At 38.7% G+C, this 18,668-nt stretch overlaps 1 long non-coding RNA gene across 1 annotated transcript in view; it reads right to left on the bottom strand.

Annotated features, from left to right (window-relative positions):
* Nucleotides 1-1,728: 1,728 nt before the first annotated feature.
* Nucleotides 1,729-18,668, bottom strand: part of LOC119691002 — a 31,455-nt gene continuing 14,515 nt past the window's right edge. Inside the window, exons 2-4 of the long non-coding RNA XR_005253787.2 lie at nucleotides 12,265-12,394; nucleotides 2,675-2,798; nucleotides 1,729-1,979 (exon numbers count right to left, since the gene is read on the bottom strand). This is a non-coding gene — a long non-coding RNA (uncharacterized LOC119691002). The remainder of the gene's footprint in view (nucleotides 1,980-2,674; nucleotides 2,799-12,264; nucleotides 12,395-18,668) is intronic.

Below are 18,668 nucleotides of genomic sequence, written 5' to 3'. Positions count from 1 at the left end.
AGGGCCCTTCATTTTATTTGCTACGATGATCACATACTTAGATATACATATTTTGTTAGTATGATTGTATTATTGGTTGGTTTGGTGAAAAAAAGTTTAGTTATTTGGTTTGTTAATGACAAATCCAACCAGTCATGGGGTGGTGTGAGGGGATGGGTTCGGTTCCCGTTCAGTGTAAATTATAATATTTCTTATTTCTACATGTCATTGTGTTCATTGTCAGTTCGTGTAGGGTAGGTGTGTGTCTTACTGGGTTCAAGTCTCGGCCAAAACAGCCATTTATTTTTATTGACATTAGAATCACTTGTGTCGAAAACAAAACGGACTATAATATGCTTTTTCTAAGAATGTAGGTACTAAAGCTCATGACCTTTAAGTAGTTATTTATTTAGCCAGATTTTTTATAATTTTGTCATTCACTTTACAATTAATATAAAATTTACTATAGTTACCACTAGAGCTGATTAAATAATTTTAGTGTTAGGTAAATGTTTGTGTTGTGTGATATCTCCAGCAAGCGTGGAGATTATGGCAATATGACCCACACTCCAGTCTTAGTCTTAGCCTTGCAGTGGATTATTATTGTAAAAATATATTAATAATAAATTAACATGTGCAAGCGCAATTCAAGCGAAGATTATAGCCGCCATTGCCAGTAGCCTCTCCTATGCTTAAAATTAGTTGGATAAATAAAACACAGATTAAAAAAAAAACATTTTATTTAAAACTTTTATTTCAGAATTATTACCATTATAGGGCGTAAAAAAAGGTAAACCAATTGTTCTTACGGTCTTTGTTAATGAAGGAACAATATATTTTTTAGCTAATAATAATCCTTAGCTAAACTTACCGTATGTACCTGCATACATCTACCAACGTAATACTAACTTGCATGGTGTGTGTAGGTGCATAACTAGGTTGTTTTCTGGTATTGTTTTTGTTTTTTGCACTTAACGCTGCTACTGAAATAACTTTTTATAACTAAGTATAATGTTAATTTATATTTTTTTTTTTACTTATACGCTGTTCTAGGGTAACAATCTAAGGCTATTATAATTTCACCTAGTAAGTAGATTAAGTCCTTGGATCTTGTAATTCAAAAATTACTTATTTTCTTGAAATAAACAGTTAAAATTAATTTTTTTTTTTTTTATTAACACAAAATTAATGATACCTTGTGGAATTGTACGATAGTTTTTACGAATTAAGTTGTCTGAAACGAAATTACTGTTTTTGTGACACTGGAAATATGGCTATGGATTGATTATTTCCGCTAACTCCAAAAGGAGGACAGAATCTAAATAGGTATTAGCTTTTCATACATGTTATTGTCGTATAATTATTGTGCAGTCAACCGATGACAGTTATCTATCTTAATCGATTATGAGGTTTGATTGTAATTATGTAGGTATCGAATGAATTTTCTTCAGGTAATTTATCATTTGTCTTGGACTCTGTCAAACTGGGGGTGAATATTAATCTTTTTTGTTGTCTGTACGAGACTGAAGGAACAGTGGTGAACAATGTTTATCAAAGTTTGTGGGAAAACGGTGTGATAAAATATGAAATACATACACTCGCGAGAAATGCAAAAATCCAGTGCCAAAATCATCAAATAACTCCTAAAAGGAAAGGGATGTATATGTTAGCTTAATTACGCTATCTGCAATATTGAAGTACATTTAACAGCGTACCAAAATATTACCAAGTTAAAACGAAAATATTTTAATCAAATTGTAATTTATATGTTTAAAAAATTGGGTCATTTTTGTCGAAATTTTCTAAGTGGAACTTTTTCATAGCTCGTGAGTGTATAATCATCTAAACCACGGTTCAGTCGCAAAAGGTAGTACGGAGAATGTTTGTGGCGATGGACCAGTAGTGACACGCAAGCGGCAAGCAAGCATGGCTGCTGAAGCAGGGCAAGCAGACAGCTGGTGCTTACGTGTCCTCGCCAGCTCCTCGCCATCTCTGATGTCCTGGAAATAAAGAAAACAGGTATTAATTCGTGTTCTTCCACCCACTAAACCAAAGAACTGTGGGGTACCGCTAACCTGAATATTAGAAATTAACATAACCAGTGCCGCTCGCCTGTCAACATCAGTCAGATCCATACAAGTTACGCCAGATTTGACAAGCTAGGGACGCTAATAAGGTTTGTTAATTTCTTATGTTCGGTGGTGGTAACCCCACTGAAATAGATAGCAGGTAGGTGGATCAGCAAGCAAGTTTTCAGCTGATGATGATGATTAATCACCAGAATCCTGACGTAGTCTACGACACCGATACGCCGAGAAGTTGTAGAATTTACCACTGATAGATAAAGCCTCTTATCTAGTATCTAACGGCTTCCTATCTTAGGTCTACTAAGCCGATCCGACCGATAGAGCTAGATGCTTAGCTATAAATACTATACAGTGGCTTTGTATAATTATGACCTAACCAACTAAATCAACATGTCAAACTGTGTCACGGGCAAGGAACATACTTACATAAGTAAGTTGCTTCTTACGAAGGTCACAAATGTGAGTTTATTTTAATTTTGACAATCAACAATCTATATATGCATTACGGTGTAGTGTTCAATTGTTTAACCTCTAAACATACAAACCGGCAGGTGTTGGTCAAAATCTCCTAATGAATGCATTGTGTTGAGTCAGTCAACAGTACTTACGTCGTGTCTGTGTGTACAGGTGACGCCTACTGAAGCAGATGACAGCTCCGTGACAGCCTTGTGACGTCACGTGTGATGGTTGTTGCTCGATCGGTGACTTGTGACGTCACGCATCAGATAACACCTGGAACAGGTGAAGGTTACGGGTAAGACATTGTATCGGAATTTTGTTAGTGGAACTTTTTCAAGGCATCTGAGTAAAGAGTTTAAGCCCATTTATGAAGTGTAAGACTTGGCCAATATTTCATCATCATCATCATCATCAGCCAATAATCATCCACTGCTGGACATAGGCCTCTTCCAAGGAGCGCCACAATACTCGGTCCTCGGCCTTCCTCATCCAAACACTACCCGCCACCCGCCTAAGGTCGTCAGTCCAGCGGGCAGGAAGGCGTCCCACGCTACGTTTGCTTGTTCGTGGTCTCCACTCGAGAACTCGTCTACCCCATCGGTTATCGGTTCTTCGCCAATATTTATATTAACAGAATCATGTAAGAACAAAAAAAAGCATTAAAACTTATTGGAAATAATCTTATTAGAATATTCTACCAAGGCCTGTAGCAAACACTATAAAGAAAGAAACAAGAAAGAAAATTCGTGTTCAGAGGGTTATTTCTAACACACAGAAACAACACCTACTAGACTACTACTAGAGAAAAGGATTGTCACCATGTCGAAAGAATTAACAAGCAAATGTAGGGAACTCATTGATTACCCAAGATAAGTAGAAAAGAACACTGCTTAAAAAATATTAAAGGGTAGTTGATGTTGGTTGGGATTCCCTGAAAGTAAAATTTACGTTTAATTGTTCTGATAAATTAAAAGTTCACTACATAATTTAAAGTTTAAACTAGAAATATCTAAATGATAAACTCGGCGTTCGCAACTAACTTTTGACTTTAGTCACAACAATAATTTGATTATTCCAACTGGAAAGCACATTTTAATTGAACTCTATACCAACTTTCAACGACAACTTCGGTACAATACTCGTAGCTAACAATTAATGTAAAATAACAGTGCCCAAGAGCGTTGTCATAACTTTGCACATTGAAATAATGCAGCTCTATGAATTATCATTATAGGATTTATAAGAAGCTATCATTAGCTTCTCTGATAACTCTACTAGCTGTTCAGCCTGCGAGCTTTGCTTCGCCTTTAAAACTTTTTCTGCGGTAAAAAGTATACACACACACACACATACACCACACAAACTTTCACCTCTATAATATTAGTAGGATAACACGGAGGTAAATACAAGGCAGAAGGAGGCCTGGACAGCCAATGACATCATGGCTGCAAAACCTACGCCAGTGGTTCCAGCTGAACACTGGTCCATCAGGATGGAAGGTGGAAATATAAAAGGATACTGTACAGTACCAATAGTATATACAGGCTGACTTGGTATCATTTCATACCAAAAGCTAAGCTTAGCTCGTATTTAGATTTAGTGACACGTCTTTCGGTTAGTACAGAATGTATTTATATTTTGACTTTTTTTTTTAATTTGTAATATTCTGATGCGCCGATATATAACATACAAAAGCCTTCATTAAGTTTGTTTTTTCCGTTTAGGAGTAATTAGGTTCTTTTCTCGCCGAAACTTCTTCATTGCTCGTGAGTGTATATAATTATGATATGTAAATAGAAGCAATGCTACCATGTTTAGCTGGATGCGTGCAGTCTATGTAAAAAATATATAAAGAAAGCAAACGAATAAACTTGGAAACGTGAAAGGACAATTTAGGACATTAGTTTCTAATACTTATTGTATAGCTAAAAACTAGTGGGAAATATGTAAATATGCCAAATTATACGGGTATTTTACACAATTAAGGTCTTCAAAATCCTAGGCTAAGTGAGTTGTCTACAGTCTAGACATTGTAGTTAAGGTTTCATTACGCTTTAGAATTAATAAACAAGCTTATGGTTGTTATAACAAGGTTTTTGAAAAAAAGACAGAGATACTAACACCGGCTACATAAAAATATATATTTTCTGAATAAAAATAGGTATCTACATCTAAAGTCGAATTTATTTTTTATGGAGAGGAAAGCCAGAATTTCTTAACTATTATAAAGGCTTTACAATTATGGTAATATTAAAAGCCGTAAAGAAGGAATAACTTGATGCATGTTTTTATTAATGTCCCAAGATACCTAATATGTACCATCGTAATTATCACCATACACATATTTATAAGCGCTATACTAAATTAAACCTTACAGCTCAAATCTTGATTTAAGTCCACGTCCAAATAACATCCAAATGAATGCTGTATACATGTAATACATAATAAAGTTTCAGCTAACACAATCTATCTCTAATGCTGACGAGTGCCCACACACACACACACACAGATGTAGAAACACGAGTGTGTGTGTGTGTGTGGAGGCGAAGTTAGATCGTCCACACTTACCGCGGACTCGAGTCTCTGCGGAGATGTACCGTCCGCAACGAACTTTAAGGCAATCTTTTATTTTTATTTACCTGTTTCAAAAAAAGTTGTAGAGTTTTTTTTTGTGGCGTTGAACAATGTTAGTTGAGAATTAAGTAAGTTGGAGTTAAGTATTTTGGGCAATGATGGTGATGACCGCTGATAGGACTTTGACCAACAGTTGTCTATACAGTCTTCAATCAAAAGCTCCGCAACAAAAACTTTTTTTCACCAAAAAAATACTTTTAAAAAACGCCTCATTGCCTCCCATACCGGCTTCTAACATCATTAATCTAACTTTCGAGCTACCCTTTATAATAGTTGGGACGGCTGCGGGGGCCGCGGGGGCCGCGGCGGCGCGGGGGGTCCGTATTAACATACGAAGCCGCGTCGAGCCAGCCATCTTCGGGGAGGGTCCAGCAAATTTAAGTTTTGAGAGTATTGATCCACCGAGTAGTTGGCGCGGGCTTGGACTTGTCTTTGTTTTGGATTTAGATTTGGCGCGCGACGGGTAAGGTTTTAAGGTTCGTTTGGCGAGGTTTGTGGAATTTAATATGGTTTACAGGGTTTTTGTAGGAAGTACTACTACGTTACAAGATAAGACATTAGAATTTCTGCCTTCAGAATAGCTAGCAATGTCGTATTTTTTCGTTACAAAAACAAAGAAAGAAACTGTCATGCCGCATTTTGTTAACTGTCAAACCGTTTTGATTTCAACTTGATTTCAACATTATGAAAAGCATTGCAACAATGAATATACTCACAAATCTTCTAACCGACCTAATTCAAAATAAAATCTCAGTGGTACAAGTAGGTTGTTATTTATCGAGACGTTTCTTTTACACACTCCATCTAGTCAATAATGAAACATCGTTGATTAGAGCCAACAATTCGCATCAGAACGGCGACACCTGCTGGATGCACCCTGCCTCGCGGTGTGAACAGTTCTTTGCTCAGACCAACTTCGATCCATAGGTCTTTTGATCCCAGATGTATGAGGTGACGGCTCACTGGGCCGCGCGGCTGTGTCTCCAATGAACCGGATGGACACCGGATAGATATACGGGTTATAGTGCCTTTAAGGGCGCCATGAAGAATGTACAGCCATTGGTTTGTATACGGTGGGTCTGTGGACCTATCGCAAACGTTTGACAACGATTTTCGGATTCAAATTGTATTGAATTTGAAACTAATTACTTTGTAAATGTTATTTCGTTTTGACTTGCAACAGGGCCCCTGTTCTTTACCTATGCCAAAGTATAAATTCAAAATCTCCGCTCGGTAATTGCCGAGTATGCATACATGTAATACACAGGACTACTACACATAGGTACATAGGTTTTTTGTTATAATGTGCCTGCATGAGCATCGTACAAGTACTGATTTTTTAGCTATAACGAGCATAAGTACTATAAGCTTCTTCCTCGCATTACTTCTACTTATAATGTTTTCCCTGAGAATACATAATAATATAAAGTTGTCTATGTAACTACATAATATTACGTGAAAAGAGTAACAATCGTATTTACATACTTTCCTCTTTTTATTTCAGAGTAAAGCAGACTACTTATATTATGTACGTGATGCAATAAAGAGTAAGCAATGACTATGTATATGACGAAAAAGTATATTCATAAATTTTACAGACACCATTAAACGCAACATAACTACCAATCTATCTTTAGAAATAAGACATTTGTAGTCCCCCATATACTAAAGGCGTTATTTAGGGGGGTTGAATAAATGAATTACTTTATGGGGGCTGAATTGATTAATAACAGCCCCCGGGGGCACTGACCTAAAGCAATTAAACCTTTTGAATAGGGGGGTTTCTAAGAACTGACAGGACCCTAGTCATTTCTGGCATAATTTGTCTTTGGACGTAGCGTGTAGAGACTTTTCTGAAACCGAAAATGAAGAAGAAACTAAAAAGAATGTTTTAATTTCTTTCACAGAACTTTTTCATCATCCTATAATAAAAAAAAAATAATATTTATTTGCACACCATGAAACATAACATACATGCACAAATGGCGGTCTTATCGCTAAGAGCGATCTGTTCCAGACAACCGTTGTAGGTAAAAAGTTAAACATTGGAAAAGGGCACTTAGGTGTACCTAATTACGAAATTAACAACTAAAAACAAACAAAATTATTGAACACATAAAATACATATATAATTATAAATACATACATAAATAAATATATGACAATAATTAAATTAAATAATATATATTATAAATATTTTAGCTTTGACAATTTAAATAACTAAAATAATTTAACTAAGACTCAACTTGTTCTTCAAGATAATGACTTTTGATCATGCGTTTAAAAGACGCAGGAGATGGCGCTTGCCTTATATTTAAAGGGAGAGCGTTCCATAGTTGGATGGCTTGGACTGTAAAAAGAAGTTGTATGAGGCGGAATATTTATACGAAGATTTTCAGTGGAACGTAGATTTTTATTGTGTGTCGTGAAGCGAAACTCGAAACGTTCCTTAAGGTATGAAGGTGAAGACGGATTTAACAGTATCGAATAAAGCAGAGAGAGAATATGTGTATTCCGGCGATGGCGAATAGGGAGCCACTTGAGTTTACGACGAAATTCAGAAACATGGTCATATTTGCGTAATCCATATATGAACCGTATACAGACATTTTGAAGTCTCTCAAGTTTATTTAATTGCTCTTCAGTAAAATCAAGATAGCAACTGTCGGCATAATCAAGAATAGGGAGAAGGAGAGATTGTGCGAGCGCCTATAGTTATGGTGCAGCTATGAACAATTTCACATATTCATATCTGTTCGGCATCATATTATTTAAATAATATGCCAATACACGTATTTAATTCTTCCGTTATTAGTAGGTATGAAGTATACTTTATGTATTTTTTTAGTATTCTCTAATTTCTCTACAAATCACCACATCTTTCCTCTAAACAAAACTACACGTGTCACCAAGAGAATTATTTAGGGCGCCGCAAACGCACGTCACCATAGAGTAGAAAGGGCTACGCGATAAGGCTCGCAACACACAAAAGATACGAGCACCGAAAGTCATAAACACACAGGCTCTTGGGCCCCTCGCCATTCAAGAAATAATGTCTGTCCATGCTCCAAATAACACAGCCTTATATCAGACTTTATGTGTACCCTTGTGCTTATTTGACAATCTCCTCCTACCCTTTTTAGACGTTATACAGATAGGCATAAGTATATGATATAGGTATAGCTGATATACTAGTGTACGTTGTTGGTAGACTGGCTTTAGATTCGATGGTGATGTCATAATACTCGTCATGTCATGAGATGCTTGATGAGATATTTAATTGGTAGACTGATAAGGCTTGTTCCGTGATTAATCCAAAAAAACCCTAGCCGCTCTAGCCTGTGTCAAAGTTGATGAAAACAGACTTAACAAATACCCATGTCGTTTAGTAAATGATAAACGAGGTTAGAGTTTATATTGCTTACTAGATCCACTAGGTCTATAACGTTTCTTACACGAAAAAAAACTTCAAAAATTTACCTCAAAGTGTCAGTAATATGTACGAGCACGCCAACAAATTTTACCCTTTTCCGGCCCCCCTCCCCCCTCCCTCCACGGCCCTTAGATTACTCTTGCAAGATCATCCGCACGGACTTCCCCTCTTTAATTGTGACTCCCGAATTCATTATTGTATCCTTTCCACCGCAGGCTTTTCTAACATGATCCTTTTGAACTGCTTTGAACTTTTATAATGCTTTTGCCTAGCTTATAGCGTTTACGTGTTAATAAAAAAAAACTTTTTCTTTACCATCTAATTGCATGCTTAGTTTAAATTAGTGTAATTTATAGAATCATTAATTGCATTGATTACGTTTTCTGTATTGTCTTGATAGCTGGGGTTGAGCCTGTTTTAAATAAATTGCAATGGTAATTATTGTTGTTGATGACATGTACACTGGGAGACCAGCTTCTAAGATGGCAGCATCACTTCAGCGAGGTTTTTGGAGCTCCACAACCGTCGCACGCAGATGTGGCAGAGGAGGATATGGACAGTAACAGTCACCAATACTGTCTCGACATAAATATCCAGCCTCCAACACGGCTTGAAATAGCTTCAGCAATAAAATCACTAAAGAACCGAAAAGCACCTGGCATCGACGCTATACCTATCGATGCTCTGAAAGCCAATGCAGAAGTTTCTGCAGACGTGTTGCTTCCGCTACTGACATCGATATGGAAACAAGAACAAGTACCGGACAGCTGGAAAGAAGGTGTCTTAGTGAAGCTACCAAAGAAAGGCGATTTATCGTGTTGTGCGAATTGGCGGGATATCAACTTGTTGCCGGTGTGTTCGAAGATCCTGTGCAAAATACTGCTGAGTCGGATGGCGGGTGCAGTGGACACACACTTGAGAGAAGAGCAGGGTGGTTTCAGACCAGGCAGATCATGCACAGACCAACTAAACGTTGTCAGAATGATTCTCGAGCAATGCAACGAAATGCAATGTGAGATCTTCACATTGTTCGTCGACTTTGAGAAAGCATTTGACCGAGTGAAGTGGTCCAGTACATGGCGCATACTCAAAAAGAGAGGAATACCGGAGAAGATCATCGGACTCATCAAGTGTCTGTATGAAGGGTCCTCCTGTAGAGTGATGCATAAAGGCCGTCTCACTGATCCCATCCCAGTGACTTCAGGTGTTAAGCAAGGGTGTCTGCTGTCTCCGCTTCTGTTCCTTATTGTTCTAGACGACGTGGTGTGTAGAGTGACTTGCAAATGTCAAAGGGGCTTACCCTGGTCTGAGAATAAGCACCTTGAAGACATAGATTTTGCAGACGACCTGTGCTTGTTCTCTACAAGTCGTTCTGACCTTCAGTCCAAAACAAACGACCTTGCCACGGAAGCGGCGAAAGAAGGTCTTCGCATCAATATTGGGAAAACCAAGGAGATGCGCATTCGGTCCCTTGATGACCAGCCGCTCCAAATCAATGGCGTCGACGTTGAAAGGGTTAACAAATTCACTTACCTAGGGGGAGAAGTAGATCCAACAGGTGGGACAGACTTGGACATAGAGAGTCGTCTGAACAAGGCAAGAGGCGCGTTTGCCCAGTTGAAACCAGTGTGGAGCTCCAGCGTCATCACCCGGCGAACAAAAGTGAGGATTTTCGGGTCTAACGTGAAGTCAGTCCTGTTATACCGCTGCGAGACATGGTTCGTTCGGAAAGACCTATCCAGCAAGCTACAAGTATTTGTCAACAAATGCTTAAGGCGAATCCTGCGGATTTACTGGCCACGAACCATTTCGAACGCGGAACTGTAGAGACTGACTAAGCAGAAACCTATCGACCAAGAAATCCTCATTAGAAAATGGAGGTGGCTGGGGCATACCCTTTGAAGACCTGGAGAAACTCCTTCGAAGCGCATACTCACCTGGCAGCCACCTGGAAGCCGTAAAGAGGCCGCCCAAAAACAACCTGGCGACGTTCTGTGGAGAGTGAGGCAAAGGTTATGAGGATGGAGTGGGAGGATCTCGCAGCCAGTTGCCCAAGATCGAGCCAGATGGAGAAATCTTCTCAAAGCCCTTTGTCCCTGCTGAGGGACGTCAGGATGGATGTATGTATGTATGTATGTATGTATGACATGTACTTGTACCCTGTTACTCATAACAAAGTTATTTAAATTTGCCAGAAAGTGACAAAACCGTTCAATAGATAAAACTTAATAAATAATATGATAAAGATCAATATTAGGTATTTTTATGAATAACAGGTTTAGTTAATCTTTGAGGAACCAGAGTATTGTGGCGATCTTTGAAAGAGTCCTATTGCAAGCAGTGGACAATGGATGATCACGACGCGATGAAATTGCAAAACCTAGCTAAACTAAAAAATATATACCACTGGACTACTTTGACTATTTGGGAAGCGGCCGCCGCGACCCGCTTTTACTTATCTTCGAGCGTCGCTGTGTGTGTGCCCAAAATACCCATGTGTGGGTTTGATTAATTCACATTATCAGGGTCTTAGGGGACCCTCAGTTTTAGTTTTAGTTTGCGGGCGTATTGATCCCTACATGTATGTATGTTTCTATGTACGAGCGAGCACTGTTTACATAGGACGGACTCTTAGGAATAAATGGTAAAGTGTGAGTGAGATATTACGGGTTGACAAATATTGCTAGGTGCCCTGGAGTCAAGTTGGTAATTTTGTTGTTTCTCCTGTGGAATAATAATTAGGTGTTTGCTTAATTCATTCTGTGTTCTGAATCGTGAAGTCGTTATAGTTTTGGTGAAACATACTTCTGTGACTCATTGTCACAGCGCAATTTAGCGAAATATCGCATTGTTGTAAGTAATATGATTATAACATTAACTGCATGTTTCGTAATCTAGATAAAGGTTATTTATCTGTAGGTAGTTAATTATTCTGAAAAGCCTCTCTAAAATTATGTTCAAACTGTGACAATGATTTTATCGCATTTTTTATCAATCCATGGTAAAATAGGCAGACACTTCGTAAATGGGCATAGAGAAATCAGTCTCTAATGAGAAGCTACTGTCTGATCAATCCGGCGTCGATAAAGGAGTACCCAAAATTAAGTGCCTCCTTGTCGAATCCTGAACGTTCCAGAAATAATTAATCCGACAACTTCAAAGAGTCCCATCCGAAAGGAAGGCACGTTTAGAAACTTAACGAACCACTATCCAGTCGCCATTTTACACATTAACAAATTCCCTTTATACATAGCACGAAACAATGTGGTGAGCTCCACTCCCGAACTTTCGTCAAATCGACTTATAATTATATCTCTCTATTTAAAACTAGACTTAGGTACGCCGCTTTTAGGTTTACATTTGAGCGAGGGGGAGGCTCTTTGTAGCCGGATTAGTAGAAAATAACACGTATTAGGGAGCTAATGAATACCGCAAGTCAGCCGTCGGCTGTAAGAACTACAGGACGGACAGACAAGTGAGTGGTGTGCGAATTAGTGAAACCTAAACCCGTTTTGTTTGTCTTCATCGGACATTCTCGCTAATGGTCATTTGGAAGCTTGTTAGTGAAAGTCACTGAAAATATCGCTGCTTCTGTCGTCCGGTTTTAGTTTTCGTAATTGATGTTAGATTGGGGAAGCTGGAATTAGTCAAGTGCGAATGGTTAACACCCACCGGTTTTGAGCGTCTTGGGCGGGCGGGCGTTGGAAAATGGGTCTTCGGTCTTCAGCGTGTCGGCTCTCGGAGGCTGCGCTGGCGGAGGCGCCGAGGGGACGCCCGGGGCGCCGGATGCCCGGCATGCCTTCTGTAATTGAAAACTCGCTGTTGTACTATCATGCCAGTTTTAATGGCGCTTGCTTAATGGTCGTGCGTTTGTTTTGGCATAAGGCAGTTGTGTAGGATGAGGGTTAGGTACTATATAAGGTATATATAAGCTCAGTAAGATGAAATACGCAGTAATTAGCGTAAAATTCAGGTAATACAAGTTACAAAATACCTAGGATTCTTTTCCTAGAAATGGTTTTAGAAATGCAAATATGCAGTAAATAGTTTGATGAAAAGCTTGCTACGTAGAAAAGCAAAAGCTACAATATTAATAGTGTACAATTTATGAAACCGCACACGAGATTAAACATGATGAATATCATTTTACACGGCGCAGGCAGCGCGGCTATCATTACTGCGCGGGACGAGTTTACTTGTGTAAGCAAACAAACCCTCTCATCTAATGATAACACGGCAAGAGAAGACTCTGACGAACACACTGAAACTAATTTGCAACAACAAACTGCAAAAACGGAACTGTGGAACTTTCTAGCACTAGTCTAGAGCCTGCTTAGTTATACGTAATTGTTAAACCGGGCGTAAGCGCTGCCGGTTTTTGCGGTGGGCGTAACGCCAACTTCTGCCCGGAGTTGCGAACTGCTGCGAGTGCTGTGAGATCACTTCCCCCGCAGTGGGGTACTGTGGAGCTGTTAGATCTACAAAGGACGGCGTCCGCGGCGTCTCATCGCTCCGCAATCTGCTTTTGAATGCAAATGAGAAGGAAAAGTCCGTTGGAGTAAAGCTAGCGGACGCGGGGGGCTAACACGGCACAATCCTATATCTACGCTCAATAACATGTGAACCCATTTACATAATAATCGGCGTGAGAAGACTTTATGAATATTAAGTGAATGGTAATCGGAATTTTTCGTCTTCAGTCATTATTTGGGGTCGCGGTGTCCAAACGGGATTCGCTCGTTAATTATTCTGTGAGAATATTTCCGATCTCGGAGAGGACATTTGAATGATAAAGGTCAAGTTGTTTGACCACGATCACCTTGAGAATATTAAACTTGACCAGTACTAGTAGCAATTCAAAACATGAGTATTTTAACGCATTCATATTTTAATTCACATTAAATATCAGAAAAATCTTTCCCTGTCTCAAAACCATAGGCTTAGATTAGAATTAGTAGTTTTTAGTGTCTTAAATATGTTTACGTTATAAAGTATTTCACATTAGACCATATGAAATGTACAGAAGTAATCAGTCGTTATTAGAAGTAGATATTTATACCGAACACCATCTTCGCAAATGATCACCGCAGTGGTGAAGATTCTGCATTTACGCATCACTGGAACACGGGTGGTCATCTGACTATCTACTTTGTAGGTAAATTTTGTCAGTTTGTTTTTCCGGTTTTGATCAATAATAAACTGAAAACGATCGGTTTTAGCGATAAAGCGATAAGACCACATTGTGTAAATAAAGAGCTTATTATTATCACCTCCGAGCGATTCCGCTATGCAGGCGGAGTGAGCCCCCGGCGTAAGGCGGCTCGCGGCGGAAGGGGCAGCGCAAGTTTGTGCAGATAGTTGCTCGGCCTTTGTGGACGCGGGAGCGGCCGCGCCACACTGGACGCAAGACTGGTGGGTCGTGGACCGTAGAATGGAATATTATTTTCATATGTTTTTTTCTTAGAAACATTGTCCCTAAACGTGTATATAGTGACGACGACACTTGTCGCAAGGCTATTTTGGCATGTGTTAGAGTTTTTTTTTTATGAACCAATTAGTGTGGCGCTCTTTGGGACTATTATGGGCTGATAATTATCATATCTACGGCTATATATTGAAGCATTTACTAAAAGTAACAAATGATTTTACACTAATTTTGTTAAATAACAAAGCACGTTACATAACTAACACATAGGCACAAAATATGCGTTCACTGTGGCAGCGCCGCCGCTATCTGAGAAAGTAATTTATAAAGTTGGATGGCGCCGCGATGGCTCCCACATTATTTATCTTCAGCACATTATGTGCTGCTAGTTACAAACTAACTTGCTATGTACTCACAATAACGGTTTAGATATGCATGAGGCTAGTTTTATACGTCTTTGTCGAGGGACCTGTCGCCAGCTAGAGATGCGGAATGAGATTTTCAGGTTATGTTTATATGTGTTTATTCAGGATACCAACAGCGTAACAATAATAAATTTCACACAGCTTAAGGTTAATAGTAAGGCTAATTACAGGTTTCCCTAAATTAACTTAACGAATTTAAAGTTATTTAATGATTTTACATGAGTTAACTACAATAAAATTTACTGACAAAAGAAAAAGAAAAAAGTACTTATCAATAAGTAAGTTTGTGATAAATTACCTAACAAAGTAGAACAAAAATAAATAAATTGTTATGCATAACTATGAGAAATCTAACAATTATAGTTGCTAAGAAATTAGTGACTTATTTAAATACACTTTCACAAATCTTAACACAATAATATAAAACTGAAAAATACTAACATACACAGTACGATAATAATTGTGTATGCATAATATCAAGAATGTTACTGGAGAGAACTGTACTCATGATAATAAACATGTGACTTATTAAAGTTAATAAGTACACAAATACAAATAAAGACAGTGTAGGTACCTAATTATTCTGTTAATTTATGTAGAATAAGTTTTTTAAAAGTATTTTTGGATGTATTAAACATGTCAATCTCGCTGAATAGCTTATTATATGTGGCTGCTGCTCGAGTGAGAGGTTCGTTAGAGCCGTAGTTGGTGGCGTGAGGGGGCACATGCAGCAGCGGCGTGTGGCGCGTGCGGCGGCGCGGCGCGCGGTACGTCACCGCGCCCACCAGCGCACTGCAGTCTACGCGACCAAGCATCAGGTCGTACAAGAATCCCATATCCAACATAATGCGGCGTTCCTCTAACGTAGGGATATTATTCCTACGGCACCCATCTACGTATCCTGTAGTGGAGTATCGCTGACGAAAGTTCAGGTGGTTGATGAACTTTTTTTGGATGCTTTCTAACCGGTGTTTGTGGATCATGTAATGTGGAGACCAAATAGGGCTTGCGTATTCTAAAATACTGCGGACATATGCGTAGTAAACGGATTTGATTGCGCTAATATCATTAAATGGTTTACAAGAACGCGTGACAAAGCCAAGACCTCTGTATGCTTTGGCAGCGATAAAGTCCACGTGGTCAGAGAACAGACATTTAGAGTCCATCAACACGCCAAGATCTTTAACATTATCAGCTCTTTGTATTACAGCACCGTTGAAATTGTAATGATAAAGAATTGGCTTGGGTTTTCGCGTAAAACTAACACACACGCACTTACTAACATTAACAGTTATTTTATTTCTAGTGTAATAGTTGGACAAAGAATTTAAGTCTGCTTGAACAGCCTCACAATCTATATGGTTTTTCACTTTGAAGTATATTTTTTTATCATCTGCGTATAAAAGATGGTTAGTTGTGATCAAGGTCTTATGTATATCATATATATACGCATTGTAGAACAAGGGGCCTAAATGTGACCCTTGAGGTACGCCTGTCGGAATCGAAACCAAATCTGACCTATAACCACCCAGTACTACAGCCTGCGATCGATTTGACAGATACGATTTAATCCAGCGAAGCAGGTCACCATGGATTCCTAGTTGCTGCAGTTTCTGTAGCAGGATGGCGTGATCTACTCGGTCGAAAGCTTTTTCGAAGTCCGTGTAGATCACGTCAACCTGCCCACCGCCTTCCATATTAGACAACAAAAATTTCGTAAAACAAACCAAATTAGTGATAGTCGACCTTTTCCTAAGAAATCCATGCTGTTGTTCAGGAATCTGTCGAGAAATTAGTGTGTAAATCCCATCATAAACCATTTTTTCGAATGTCTTTCCAATAATGTTTAGTATAGATATCCCTCTATAATGTTCTACTCGAGTTTTAGTGCCCTTTTTGTGTATTGGTACTATGTTAGCTACTTTCCACTTAGATGGAAATATACCTTCTTTAAGCGATCTATTAAAGATGATGGAAATTGGTGTTGCAAGGGAGGGTGCACATCTGATCCAGAATACGGATGGAAGACCATCGCTCCCAGCACCCTTATTTATATCGAGACCACCCAGATATGTCTCCACTGAAGTCTTAGAGAATGAAAGCCTTGATATCGAGTCACTGTGGAATAAAGAATCGGCTGTAGGAGTATTATCATCTGACGGAGTACCGAATACGCTTGAAAAATAGGTATTAAATGCATCGCAGATATCCTTACCATTCGTAAATTTATTATTATTATAAGTTAACATTTTAGGATAATTCGAGCCTCCGCGCATTGATTTAATATAGGACCAAAAAGCCTTAGGATGATGTGTAACGATTTTTTCAATGCGGTTAATGTATTTTTTAAAACACTCGTTTTGAACACGGCGTTGTCTATTTCTTAGCAAAGAAAATTCATCGTAATCAAGCAAGTTCTTGTATTTTTTCCACCGCGCGTGCGCCTTTGATTTCTCTTTTATTATTTTTATAAGCGCATTACTATACCAAGATGGGTAATTGTGCCTCATACATTTTTTTGTAAAGGGGATATGTTTTTTAATGACATTACTTAATACGCAGTATAGATTATCAACACATTCATCTAATGTATTTGAGTCGGGTAGGATCGACTGCCAGTCGATGTCGTTAAAGTCATTGTTCATGTTAACGAAATCACCGCGAAAAAAATTGCGTTTAGACGACGACGCCTCCCTGAGGGGCTTTAATTTTATATCCAGTAATTCAAAAGTGAAGGCAGGGTGGTGTCGGTCCTCCTTAACGAGTGGGTATTCGCATTTACTGATGGACAGGGGTAAAGTCGAGAACACTAGGTCTAACGTATTGTCCGAAGAATTTTTTAAAATGTTGTATTGCACCATACCGAGGAAATTAAGATTGGAGTCCAGATTTATAGCGGCGTTTTGTACCTCAATAGAGCCACGTTTAAGGTGTACGTGAGTGTTAGCCTCCCATCGAATACACGGCAAGTTAAAGTCGCCGACAATTAAGTGATTGAGGTCGGGCTGCGACTCGTAAACGACGGAGATTTCCCTGAGAAAGCTATCTATGTCTGTTTGTATAGTCCGTGCATCGGGTGGAATGTACACTGCACAGATGTGAAGGTCGTTGGATGCCGAGAGCGCGCGGGCCGGCAGCGTCACTGATAGCATCTCGGTAGTACTGGGGGCGCCGAGCGCGAGCCGCACCGCCCCCAGCGCCTGCTTCACTAGTATCATCACCCCGCCCCCCGTGGACTTACCGCACGCCGCTAGATCACGATCCTTCCTAAACACATCATACCTACCGTCGCACAACTCACCGTCTAAAATGCCCTCGTGAAGCCAGGATTCGGTAATAACTATAACATCATAATTATTGCATAGTATATTTTGACTCATCTGTAAACATTTAGTTCTTAAACCGCATGTGTTTTGATAGTAAACGCTTAAGTTATTTGTAGTAGACATTATGGTTGCCATCTCAAAATCGTATTAAGTACAAATTAAATGAATCAACAAAGTCGAAATTAATGAGTAATAAAAATGCGGGTAAACAACAAAACATACAATAGGCGACGTTATGCGGCGGTGGCACGGTAGTAATACGCGTACGCTTAATGAGTGTGCGGGCTGAATCTGAGACTCTAAATGAGAAATGAGGCGGTCATCGTGAGTATAATTATTAAAAATCTGTAATTTAAACAAGCTAGACATTAAACTGGGTAAATTATAATTCGCGTTCATATTTAATTTCGAGCAATCCAGCGAGTGACATGAAAATACTAGGTACAAGTACAGTGAATGGGATTGTTAGTTTGTACAGTTTACATACGATGCAAGATTGCACATTAGTTCTGTGAATACATATTAAACGGCTGTTTATCAAAGAGTAGTTGTGACTATTTTTGCAGAAGCGTACTTCAATAACAACTAATGACAATTCTTAATTATTTCATGTTATGTATTTAGATTCTTGCGTAAATAAGTGAATTATTTATTTACTTATAAAGTTTTAAAATTAGCAATAACCAAATTGATTTAGTATGTATAGTAAAGAAATTTATACGTATTGAGGAATTTATTCCAGTACCAGATAATCGGGGAATATGATCTCAGACTGAAAATTTATTTGGTTACTCACCAGCAATGAAAAAGTACTTACAAAATTTTGACACAAAAAAAATTACGGATTCGATCTAATATATATATATAACTAGATTTTTAGTTGGTAGGACAATTTTCTGA

Source organism: Plutella xylostella, chromosome 25 (genome assembly GCF_932276165.1).
Source record: "Plutella xylostella chromosome 25, ilPluXylo3.1, whole genome shotgun sequence".
In the NCBI taxonomy this organism is placed as follows: Eukaryota; Metazoa; Arthropoda; class Insecta; order Lepidoptera; family Plutellidae; genus Plutella; species Plutella xylostella.
The sequence above is the reverse complement of the archived record's forward strand: the minus strand, read 5'-3'. Positions and strand labels throughout refer to the sequence as shown.